This window comes from Bubalus kerabau, chromosome 6, assembly GCF_029407905.1.
Source record: "Bubalus kerabau isolate K-KA32 ecotype Philippines breed swamp buffalo chromosome 6, PCC_UOA_SB_1v2, whole genome shotgun sequence".
NCBI classification, from domain to species: Eukaryota; Metazoa; Chordata; class Mammalia; order Artiodactyla; family Bovidae; genus Bubalus; species Bubalus kerabau.
This window is the reverse complement of record NC_073629.1, coordinates 117,336,204-117,347,293: the sequence shown is the minus strand read 5'-3', so window position 1 is coordinate 117,347,293 and position 11,090 is coordinate 117,336,204. Positions and strand designations below refer to the sequence as shown.

The following is an 11,090-nucleotide window of genomic DNA, read 5'->3' as shown; positions in this document are numbered from 1 at the left end:
TTTCTACTCCAGGGGATCTTCCCACCCCAGGGCTTGAACCGATTCTCTTATATCTCCTGCCTTGGCAGGCAGGTTCTTTACCACTAGCGCCACCTGGGAAGTCCAGTGGAATATTACCCAACCATAAAAAGAACAGATTTGAGTCAGTTGTAGTGAGGTGGATGAATCTATAGCCTGTTATACAGAGTGAAGTAAGTCAGAAAGAGGAAAACAAATATTGTATATTAGCATATATATATATATGGAAGTTAGAAAATGAATTTGAAACATTCTTAATTGATTTATATATTTGGTTCCTGTGTATCTTTTGTTCCATGTGTATTCCTAAGATAGCTTCATAAAATATTATTCAAAGGCAGGACTCTGTCTTACAGGATTCACTGTATTCTTGGGCTCAGAAACTGCTATAGCTGGAACTCATGCTTGCACCCCGCTGGCTTGGAGGTCCTAGACTTCTAGGTAAGAACACTTCTGTCCATGAAATGGTTCCACTAAATAGAACATGAAATGTTTCCACTGAACTGGAAGGAGAGATTTCCACACAGCCACTGGGAGACCCTCATGGCCTGGGATTCACAGCCAGAAAAGGAGTTAGTCTGCTGGCTGGAGTTATTGATTCTGATTATCAGGGCAAAAGGGGGCACAGAAGACGGTGGCCACATGGACTGAGCCTGGAACCCAGGGGATGCTCTGAGCACCTCCTTGTACTTCTATGTAAGAACTAACTCGTCATTAAGTTTAATGGGAAGCTAGAAAGACCAAAGGCAAGGCAGGATCAGCAAGGACACGGACGCTTTGGGTGTGAAGACTTTGGCTCTTCTTCCAGGTAGAAAACCCAGAGTGGCCAAATCCTGGCTAATAGAGATAGTGGAAGAAGCGACCGTAGACACCAACGTGGCTTCATGACAAGCAGCCAATAATAGACCATAGAGGCTTTACGTATTTTCTGTTTGCTCATTACAAATAAGTATTTTTTTCTATATATTAACCATTCTTCACTCTCTTCCTCATTTTTATGTTATGTGCAAGGTTTTGGAAATTAATTTTTATAATTTATGCATAAAACCTCAGTGGGATAGTGACTGAATTGGAGGAATAATTAATACAGCTGATAACTGATACAACAATTATTGGGACTATGACTCCTCAATCTTGGGAAAGAGTGAGCATTTCTTCACCTCCAAGATGCATGGCTGGGTCTTGTTAGGAAGAAGATAGAGTGGTTTTGTGGTTTCTCAGGGGTTTGGGGGGGCTTCTCAAGTGGCTCAGATGGTAAAGAATCTTCCTGCAATGCAGGAGACCCAGGATTGATCCCTGGGTAGGAAAGATCCCCTGGAGAAGGAAATGGCAACCCACTCCAGGATTCTTGCCTGGAGAATCCCATGCACAGAGGAGCCTGGCTGGCTACAGTCCATGGGGTCACAAAGAGTCGGACACGACTTAGCGACTAACACTTTCACTTTCAGGAGTTTGTGCAGAGCCTCGGTGTGAAGGCGGAAGAGCTAGACGAGTGAGCTGTCAGCTCCAAGCTCACCCTCACCGTCAGGCCTGCAGAAGGAAAGATAGACCCTTTATGCATTTTCCCTTGTCAGCTGGCAAGTCCTGGTCAGCGGAGGGCCCTGGAGAGACATTGCCAGAGGAAGAGACTTCCCTCTCTGGATCCAGGCTGTTCCCCCGGCAGGCTCCTGCTGCGGATGCAGCCTCTCCAGTGTCCCAGCTCCCACAGCCTGGGGGACGTTCTCACGTAAGCTGGCTGCAGTGTGGGCGGATGCTACGGTGCCAGCTCGTGGGTGCCTGGCAGCGGGCACGTGGCTTGAAGCAAGGCACCTCCCCCAACACACCCGCTCAGGAAGTTTCCCTGGTTCTCCAGAGAACACTTTCCAGCAGGTTCTAGAGGGCTAGGTCCCAGCAAGTTCTGCTGATGACGCTGCAGCATCTTCTCTGCTGGCTGCTGAGGTTGCTCTGTGAGTGTTCTGTCCTAAAGACCTGCTGGGGGGTGCGGGGGGCAGGGGGCGTCCCTCGAGCATTCTGTCTCAGCCCAGGGGGTGGCTGCGCCTTCCAGCTGCTACCCTGTATGCTCTAGACAGCTCTTCTCTTCTTCCCAGTCAATCTTTTGTGGCTCCAATCCCCCGTTTAACTCAATTTTTATAACAAACTTTCCCTGTCTACATTATTGTGTGGTTTCTATCTCCTGGTTGGACTCTAATTGATACAACACTATAATCTTTGGAGGGTAAGAAAGACAAGTTCAAAAACGTAAAAATCAACTTGGCATTGAATAAACCACACACTGCTCCCACTCTTGCAATATGAAACGTCTTCTTTATCAGTTGAATGTTTGGTTCCTGTGTGTCTTAGATCTGTTCCTTTTGCAGAAATAGCTCCATAAACATCACTTAAAGGCAGTTTGCGAGCTTCATCTTCTCCAGCGTCGACCAGCTTAATGCATCCAATACCTCCCTTTCAGGAAAGTGTTGCTAGCCGAGTCCCTAGAGTGCTTGCCAGCCTAAGCTTGGTCAAGCTGGACACCATCTGGCACTCCGGGCAGCTTAAACTGGGGATGTGGAGGATGGAATTTTACCAAATTGAATGCGTGCATGATGGTGAAGTCCTCGTGTCTCATTGCCTGACCTCAAACTGCAATCTTAAATGAAAGAAGAAAAAAACAAAAACCCTCCAGAACTTCAAAGGAAAATTGCTTTTTAATTTCTCGGAGGAATGGCAGCTAAGAGCAAAGCCCTTGCAGCTGTACCGGATATAGATTTAGGAAATTATTTCAACTCGTGATATTAGACCTCTTCAGCTGAAGCAATCAGAACCAGTCCTGGCCTGGCAGTCCCTCTCCAGGGCAGCCAGACTGGGCATAGCTGTCTCATTCTGATTGCTGGGAGTTGTTTTTCTCTCAGGAAGGCTGGCTTTCCTTTCTCCCATCTGCTAAATAAAATATGATCTGGATCACTGTTCTTTTTTTTTCCTTTTTTTTAACCTTTAAAGGGAGCGGCTTTTCTTGTTGAATTCTTCATATGCTTGAATTGCCCCCAAGCCCTCTCCCCGTAGGCACCTTTCACATCTGCTCATATGAATCAGAAGCCAGAAAACATGTATGGGTGTGTCCCACGTCTGTTCACAAAGCCTTGCAGATGGAACACGGGTGACTAGGGAATGAACTGAAATGAAAGGAGATGGTGTCTTCACAGGGGAGGGCCATAAAGCACCCCCGTGCACTTTTCTGGAGCGTTGTCGCTCTTCCAAATGAATCTGGGGATTTTTCTGGGAAGAAGAGGGTGTGGTGAGCAAGGGGGAAAAAGTGAGTCTCCCCCCACAGTTAACTCGCCGTGTCATCCTGGACTGTTGCCTCCCCACCCTGGCTGCATCCACACTGGCAACCAGAAGGGTCGGGATTCCTTCGAGTTCAGGAATGTTATTACCTGAAGTTTCCTTCTAAATTCCTCGGAAAGAACCCCACCCTGGAAAAAAAAAAAACTGTGGCAGCAGCAAGCCCCAGATTCCCCTGCCAAGGGGCTGAGTAGCTGTGTGATGTGGGAAAGACCACGTCCACCCGCTCGGACCATAAGGGCGAAGATGAGCAAGGTTATTGGAGGGTGGTCTGCAGGTGGAAGTTCCACAGGATGGTCTTTATAAAAGGGGGTGGGGTGGGTAAGCTCAAAGCTTTGGAAGTTAAACTGGCAGAAGGCTCCAAGCAGGACAGGATCAGAGGAGGAGGGAAACCAGCCTTGAGATGAGAGTCCAGCGTGGGCTCCAGTGGGGGGGCAGGGGGGAAGAAGGGCTCTGTGATTCCCACGTGGTGAAGCATTCTTCAGGCGGAATTTGGAGCATTTTGCCAGGAATCCTGCTGTGCCTCATTGCTCAGGCCCTAGGTGGACATCTCGGGAGCGTACCAACCTTGTTAGGAGATGGGGAGACCCCAGTCCTTGGGGAGCCCCCTCACAATCCAACCAGACCCTGCTGTTTTCCAAAGAAGAGATGGGTTACATAACAAGGTGGTTGGGAAGACTTGTCCCCAGTTCCCAGTCATGTTGCGAGACTGCCCCTCCGTCAACCCCCACGCCCCAATATTCCTACTTCCATCTGCTCTGCCTCTGGTCACAGCTTTCTACCAGCTCTGAGCTCTAAGGGAAACGCCATTGAGACCAGGAGATGTGTGGGCCTGTGGGTGTGCTTGATTCATATCAACAAGGCTTTCTTTCCCCCTCATCTTGAGATAACAAGATTTTTTTAAGCTTTTTATTTTATACTGGAGTCGAGTTCATGAACAAGGTGGTGTTAGTTTCAGGTGTACAGCCAAGTGATTCGGTTACACGCATACATCTGTCTATCCTTCTTCATATTCTTTTCCTGTTTAGGTTGTTACATAACATTGAGCCAAGTTCCATGTGCTATACAGTAGGTCCTTGTTGGTTATCCATGTTAAATACAGCAGTCTGTGAATGTCCATTGCAAACTCCCTCCTCAAAGCTTTCTTGAGCATCTGCCATGGGGCAGACTGTACTTGTGCTTCGTGCTTGCTGGCTGTATGATCAAGGGTGATCCACTTTTCTTCCTGAATCTTGGTTTTATCTTTTATAAAATGGTAGGTTTTACTTCCTTTATAGTGCTGTAAATACAAATGAAGCAATGCACACGGGGCTGCATGAAGGACTTTATAATGTATAAGACTATTTGAACATTCATCTATCAATTTCACCACTGTTTACCAAGCATTTGCTATGGACCTAATACTCTTGACACACTAGAGACACAGCAGTGAAAAAGGAGGACACAGCACCCGCCCCTAAATCCTTACATTTGAGTGACATGAGTCACAAAGAAAAATATACAAGCTCCATGAATAATTGCATGACTTCAAATGGTTTTGTAGAGGCGAGAATGTAGAACCAATTCTAGGACTAAAATTCGGGATGCTGGGTTTCTTGAACCCTCAGTCTGCATTTGTGACGATAAGGGCTCCATGCTTGATAAAGAGATTATCATGATTAACCTCGATTGTTAAGGGTAGAGCTGATAAATTTTTAGATAGGAAGGCTTTCTGAATGTGCTAGCATACACACTCAGTTCAGTTCAGTTCAGTCACTCAGTCATGTCTGACTCTTTGCGACCCCAAGAATCGCAGCACGCCAGGCCTCCCTGTCCATCACCAACTGCCGGAGTCCACCCAAACTCATGTCCATTGAGTTGGTGATGCCATCCAGCCATCTCATCCTCTGTCATCCCTTTCTCCTCCTGCCCCCAATCCCTCCCAGGATCAGGGTCTTTTCCAATGAGTCAACTCTTTGCATGAGGTGGCCAAAGTATTGGAGTTTCAGCTTTAGCATCAGTCCTTCAAATGAACACCCAGAACTGATCTCCTTTAGGATGGACTGGTTGGATCCCCTTGCAGTCCAAGAGACTCTCAAGAGTCTTCTCCAACACCACAGTTTAAAAGCATCAATTCTTTGGAGCTCAGCCTTCTTCACAGTCCAACTCTCACATCCATACATGACCACAGGAAAAACCATAGCCTTGACTAGACAGACCTTTGTTGGCACAGCTTTTCAATATGCTATCTAGGTTGGTCATAACTTTCCTTCCAAGGAGTAAGCGTCTTTTAATTTCATGGCTGCAGTCACCATCTGCAGTGATTTTGGAGCCCAAAAAAATAAAGTCTGACACTGTTTCCACTGTTTGCCCATCTATTTTCCATGAAGTGATGGGACCAGATGCCATGATCTTCGTTTTCTGAATGTTGAGCTTAAGCCAACTTTTTCACTCTCCTCTTTCACTTTCATCAAGAGGCTTTTGTGTTCCTCTTCACTTTCTGCCATAAGGGTGGTGTCATCTGCATATCTGAGGTTATTGATATTTCTCCTGGAAATCTTGATTCCAGCTTGTGCTTTTTCCAGCCCAGCGTTTCTCATGATGTACTCGGCATAGAAGTTAAATAAGCAGGGTGACAATATACAGCCTTGACGTACTCCTTTACCTATTTGGAACCAGTCTGTTGTTCCATGTCCAGTTCTAACTGTTGCTTCCTGACCTGCATATAGATTTCTCAAGAGGCAGGTCAGGTGGTCTGGTATTCCCATCTCTTTCAGAATTTTCCACAGTTTATTGTGATCCACACAGTCAAAGGCTTTGGCATAGTCAATAAAGCAGAAATAGATGTTTTTTCTGGAACTCTCTTGCTTTTTCCATGATCCAGTGGATGTTGGCAATTTGATCTCTGGTTCCTCTGCCTTTTCTAAAACCAGCTTGAACATCAGGAAGTTCATGGTTCACATATTGCTGAAGCCTGGCTTGGAGAATTTTGAGCATTACTTTACTAGCGTGTGAGATGAGTGCAATTGTGCGGTAGTTTGAGCATTCTTTGGCATTGCCTTTCTTTGGGATTGAAATGAAAACTGACCTTTTCCAGTCCTATGGCCACTGCTGAGTTTTCCAAATTTGCTGGCATATTGAGTGCAGCACTTTCACAGCATCATCTTTCAGGATTTGAAATAGCTCCACTGGAATTCCATCACCTCCACTAGCTTTGTTCGTAGTGGTGCTTCCTAAGGCTCTCTTGAGTTCACATTCCAGGATGTCTGGCTACTCAGTGATATTTTATCACACAAGAGCCTGCCATTTTTTGTTTTTTGTTTTTTTAGTGTTTGAACATTTAGAAACACAGACCAATCATTTCAGTTTGACTTGGACTCAAACTAGATGTGAGGTTTTTTCTTTTAATATAAATTTATTTATTTTAATTGGAGGTTAATTACTTTACAATATTGTATTGGTTTTGCCATACATCAACATGAATCCACCACGGGTATACATGTGTTCCCCATCCTGAATCCCCCTCCCACCTCCCTCCCTGTACCATCCCTCTGGGTCATCCCAGTGCAACAGCCCCAAGCATCCTGTATCATGCATTGAACCTGGACTGGTGATTCATTTCATATATGCTATACATGTTTCAATGCCATTCTCCCAAATCATTCTACCCTCTCCCTCTCCCGCAGAGTCCAAAAGACTGTTCTATACATCTGTGTATCTTTTGCTGTCTTGCATTCAGGATTATCATTACCATCTTTCTAAATTCCATATATATGCATTAGTATACTGTATTGGTGTTTTTCTTTCTGACTTACTTCACTCTGTATAATAGGCTCCAGTTTCATCCATCTCATTAGAACTGATTCAAATTTATTCTTTTTAATAGCTGAGTAATAAATACTCCATTGTGTATATGTACCACAGCTTTCTTATCCATTCATCTGCTGATGGACATCTAGGTTGCTTCCATGTCCTGGCTATTATAAACAGTGCTGCGATGAACATTGGGGTACACGTGTCTCTTTCAGTTCTGGTTTCCTCAGTGTGTATGCCCAATAGTGGGATTGCTGGATCATAAGGCAGTTCTATTTCCAGTTTTTTTAAGGAATCTCCACACTGCTCTCCATAGTGGCTGTACTAGTTTGCATTCCCACCAACAGTGTAAGAGGGTTCCCTTTTATCCACACCCTCTCCAGCAATTATTGTTTGTAGACTTTTGGATAGCAGCCATTCTGACTGGCGTGAAATGGTACCTCATTGTGGTTTTGATTTGCATTTCTCTGATAATGAGTGATGTTGAGCATCTTTTCATGTGTTTGTTAGCCATCTGTATGTCTTTGGAGAAATGTCTGTTTAGTTCTTTGGCCCATTTTTTGATTGGGTCTTTTATTTTTCTGGAATTGAGCTGCAGGAGTTGCTTGTATATTTTTGAGATTAGTCCTTTGTCAGTTGCTTCATTTGCTATTATTTTCTCCCATTCTGAAGGCTGTCTTTTCACCTGGCTTAGAGTTTCCTTTCTTGTGCAGAAGCTTTTAATTTTAATTAGGTCCCATTTGTTTTTTTTGCTTTTATTTCCAATATTCTGGGAGATGGGTCATAGAGGATCCTGCTTTGATTTATGTCAGAGAGTGTTTTGCCTATGTTCTCCTCTAAAAGTTTCTGGTCTTACGTTTAGATCTTTAATCCATTTTGAGTTTATTTTTGTGTATGGTGTTAGAAAGTGTTCTAGTTTCATTCTTTTACAAGTGGTTGACCAGTTTTCCCAGCACCACTTGTTAAAGAAATTGTCTTTTCTCCATTGTATATTCTTGCTTCCAAAGATAAGGTGTCTATAAGGTGTGTGGATTTATCTCAGGGCTTTCTATTTTGTTCCATTGGTCTATATTTCTGTCTTTGTGCCAGTACCATACTGTCTTGATGACTGTGGCTTTGTAGTAGAGCCTGAAGTCAGGCAGGTTGATTCCTCCAGTTCCATTTTTCTTTCTCAAGATTGCTTTGGCTATTCGAGATTTTTTGTATTTCCATACAAATTGTGAAATTATTTGTTCTAGCTCTGTGAAAAATACCATTGGTAGCTTGATAAGGATTGCATTGAATCTATAGATTGCTTTGGATAGTGTACTCATTTTCACTATATTGATTCTTCCGATCCATGAACATGGTATATTTCTCCATCTTTTAGTATCCTCTTTGATTTCTTTCACCAGTGTTTTATAGTTTTCTATATATAGGTCTTTAGTTTCTTTAGGTAGATATATTCCTAAGTATTTAATTCTTTTTGTTGCAATGGTGAATGGAATGGTTCCCTTAATTTCTCTTTCTGTTTTCTCATTATTAGTGTATAGGAATGCAAGGGATTCTGTGTGTCGATTTTATATCCTGCAACTTTACTATACTCACTGATTAGTTCTAATAATTTTCTGGTGGAGTCTTTAGGGTTTTCTATGTAGAGGATCATGTCATCTGCAAACAGTGAGAGTTTTACTTCTTCTTTACCAATTTGGATTCCTTTTATTTCTTTTTCTGCTCTGATTGCTATGGCCAAAACTCTTAAAACTATGTTGAATAGTAGTGGTGAGAGTGGGTACCTTTGTCTTGTTCCTGACTTTAGGGGACATGCTTTCAATTTTTCACCATTGAGGATAATGTTTGCTGTGGGTTTGTCATATATAGCTTTTATTATGTTGAGGAATGTTCCTTCTATTCCTGCTTTCTGGAGAGTTTTTTTTTATCATAAATGAATGTTGAATTTTGTCAAAGGCTTTGTCTGTATCTATTGAGATAATCATATGGCTTTTTATCTTACATTATCTGGCACTCCTGGTGCATGGAACAGCTTTGGATGTGAAAGGAAAAGGCGTCACTACACAGTTAACAAGAGAGACTCCACAGCCGAGATTCCAAAGTGACTCACCAGCATCCTGTCAGGGTTAGCACCCAGCCTCTCCCACTCCTGTCTGAGAGCGTCCAGGTCTCTGGCAATGTTCAGGACTGCAGGATAATTTAATATATGGGTTCAATTAAAACAAGGAGACAGACTGAAGAATGCAATCGGGCTGAAATTTCCTTGGAAGAATAAAACCAACAAGTCCTGTTTGGTGTTTGTGTCTCAGAACTAAGAGCTAGTTTCTGACTTTAGTGATTTTGGAGAATATTTTTGTAAAAATGACATGGCAACTCCCACTTGAACACATAATATTTATATGTTATTAATCATTAACCAACGCATGGAGTTTGGGTTAAAAGAGTAATGAATATAATGGTGAATACCTTGGAAACAAACAAACATCTTTTTAAAAATAAACTTAAATAGGGGTAACAGAATAAATTCAGTACACTCAGTTCTTTAGAAGCAAAGTGCTTGACATTTGGCTAACAACAATCAATGTGTTATTCAAATTACTGCTTAAGATGACGTATTTGTAGGATTATCTCTCATCCGATTCCATCTATTTTTGGTGTGGATTTCCACACCAAAAGTGAGCTTGAGGGTGATTTACTTTCTTCTAGTGCTTTATACCCAGTGAAATTTCAGTAATGTCTGTGGTTTTCACTTCCTATAAGAAACACCCATGTAGATGTTTTTTTCTTAAACTATTTTGTCATCCCAACTTGTAATTGGGGAAAGTAGAGGAAGTTACATTATTATTCATCATTTTATTGAATAAGCTTTAGTTTACTCAAACTTTAAATAATAATTTAGATGAACAGTATCATCCATGATGAAACTGGTCCAGGAAATGGGGGTGAGAATGAGTTTAGCTAGCCTGTGTGGGTTGCTTGTCGTTGCTGTTTAATCGCTAAGTCATGTCTAACTCTTTTGTGACCTCATGAGCTGTATCCCACCAGACTCCTCCATCCATGAGATTTCCCAGGCAAGAATACTGGAATGGGTTGCCATTTCCTTCTCCAGGGGATCTGCCTGACCCAGGGATCAAACCAGTGTGCTCCTGCTTGACAGGCAGCTTCTTCCCCACTGAACCACCAGGAAGCCCATGTGGCTTGCTTAACAGCAACAAACTTGTTATGTACGCGCTCATGAGGTTGTCACAACAACCCCGTCATGGACTGCCAGGCTCTCTCAGTTTATCGTGCTTTTAGCATCTCAGTAGATTTCCCCAGTGTCCCTAAAACAAAGGAAATCCCCAATTGTTTTCTATAGTTGCTGCTGCCGCTGCTAAGTCGCTTCAGTCGTGTCCAACTCTGTGAGACCCCATAGATGGTAGCCCACCAAGCTCCCCCGTCCCTGGGATTCTCCAGGCAAGAACACTGGAGTGGGTTGCCATTTCCTTCTCCAATGCATGAAAGTGAAAAGTGAAAGTGAAGTCGCTCAGTCATGCCCGACTCTTCACGACCCCATGGACTGCAGCCTACCAGGCTTCTCTGTCCATGGGATTTTCCAGGCAGGAGTACTGGGGTGGGGTGCCATTGCCTTTACAACCCAAGAGTCCCAGTATTGTGATAGAAGCCTATAAGGTACTGAATCAGGAGTTCACACTGTATCTAACAGCCATGATTCCTTGAAGACTGAATGTGGCCCTTGGTGCCTGGATGAGTTTGCTGTGGTATCCTGGGATGTCTTGGCACGTAATTTGGGAACCATAGCCTCGTGAAGTTAAGTCTTAATAATATCTCAGTTTTACTGATGGGAAAGCTGCGTTTGAGGGAGGTTAGGTACTTAGAGTTTTTATACAGTCATGGGGTTCTTAAGGCTATTATGCTAGAGTGGTTTGCTGGGAACCCTGGTATGCTACAGTCCATGGGGTCACGAAGAG

At 43.4% G+C, this 11,090-nt stretch overlaps 1 long non-coding RNA gene across 1 annotated transcript; it reads left to right on the top strand.

The window, feature by feature from the left end:
• The first annotated feature begins 380 nt into the window (after positions 1-380).
• Positions 381-2,951, top strand: LOC129656337 (uncharacterized). Its single transcript, XR_008716332.1, has 3 exons — positions 381-459; positions 1,467-1,744; positions 2,376-2,951. It is a non-coding gene; the product is annotated as an uncharacterized LOC129656337 (long non-coding RNA).
• Positions 2,952-11,090: the final 8,139 nt, after the last annotated feature.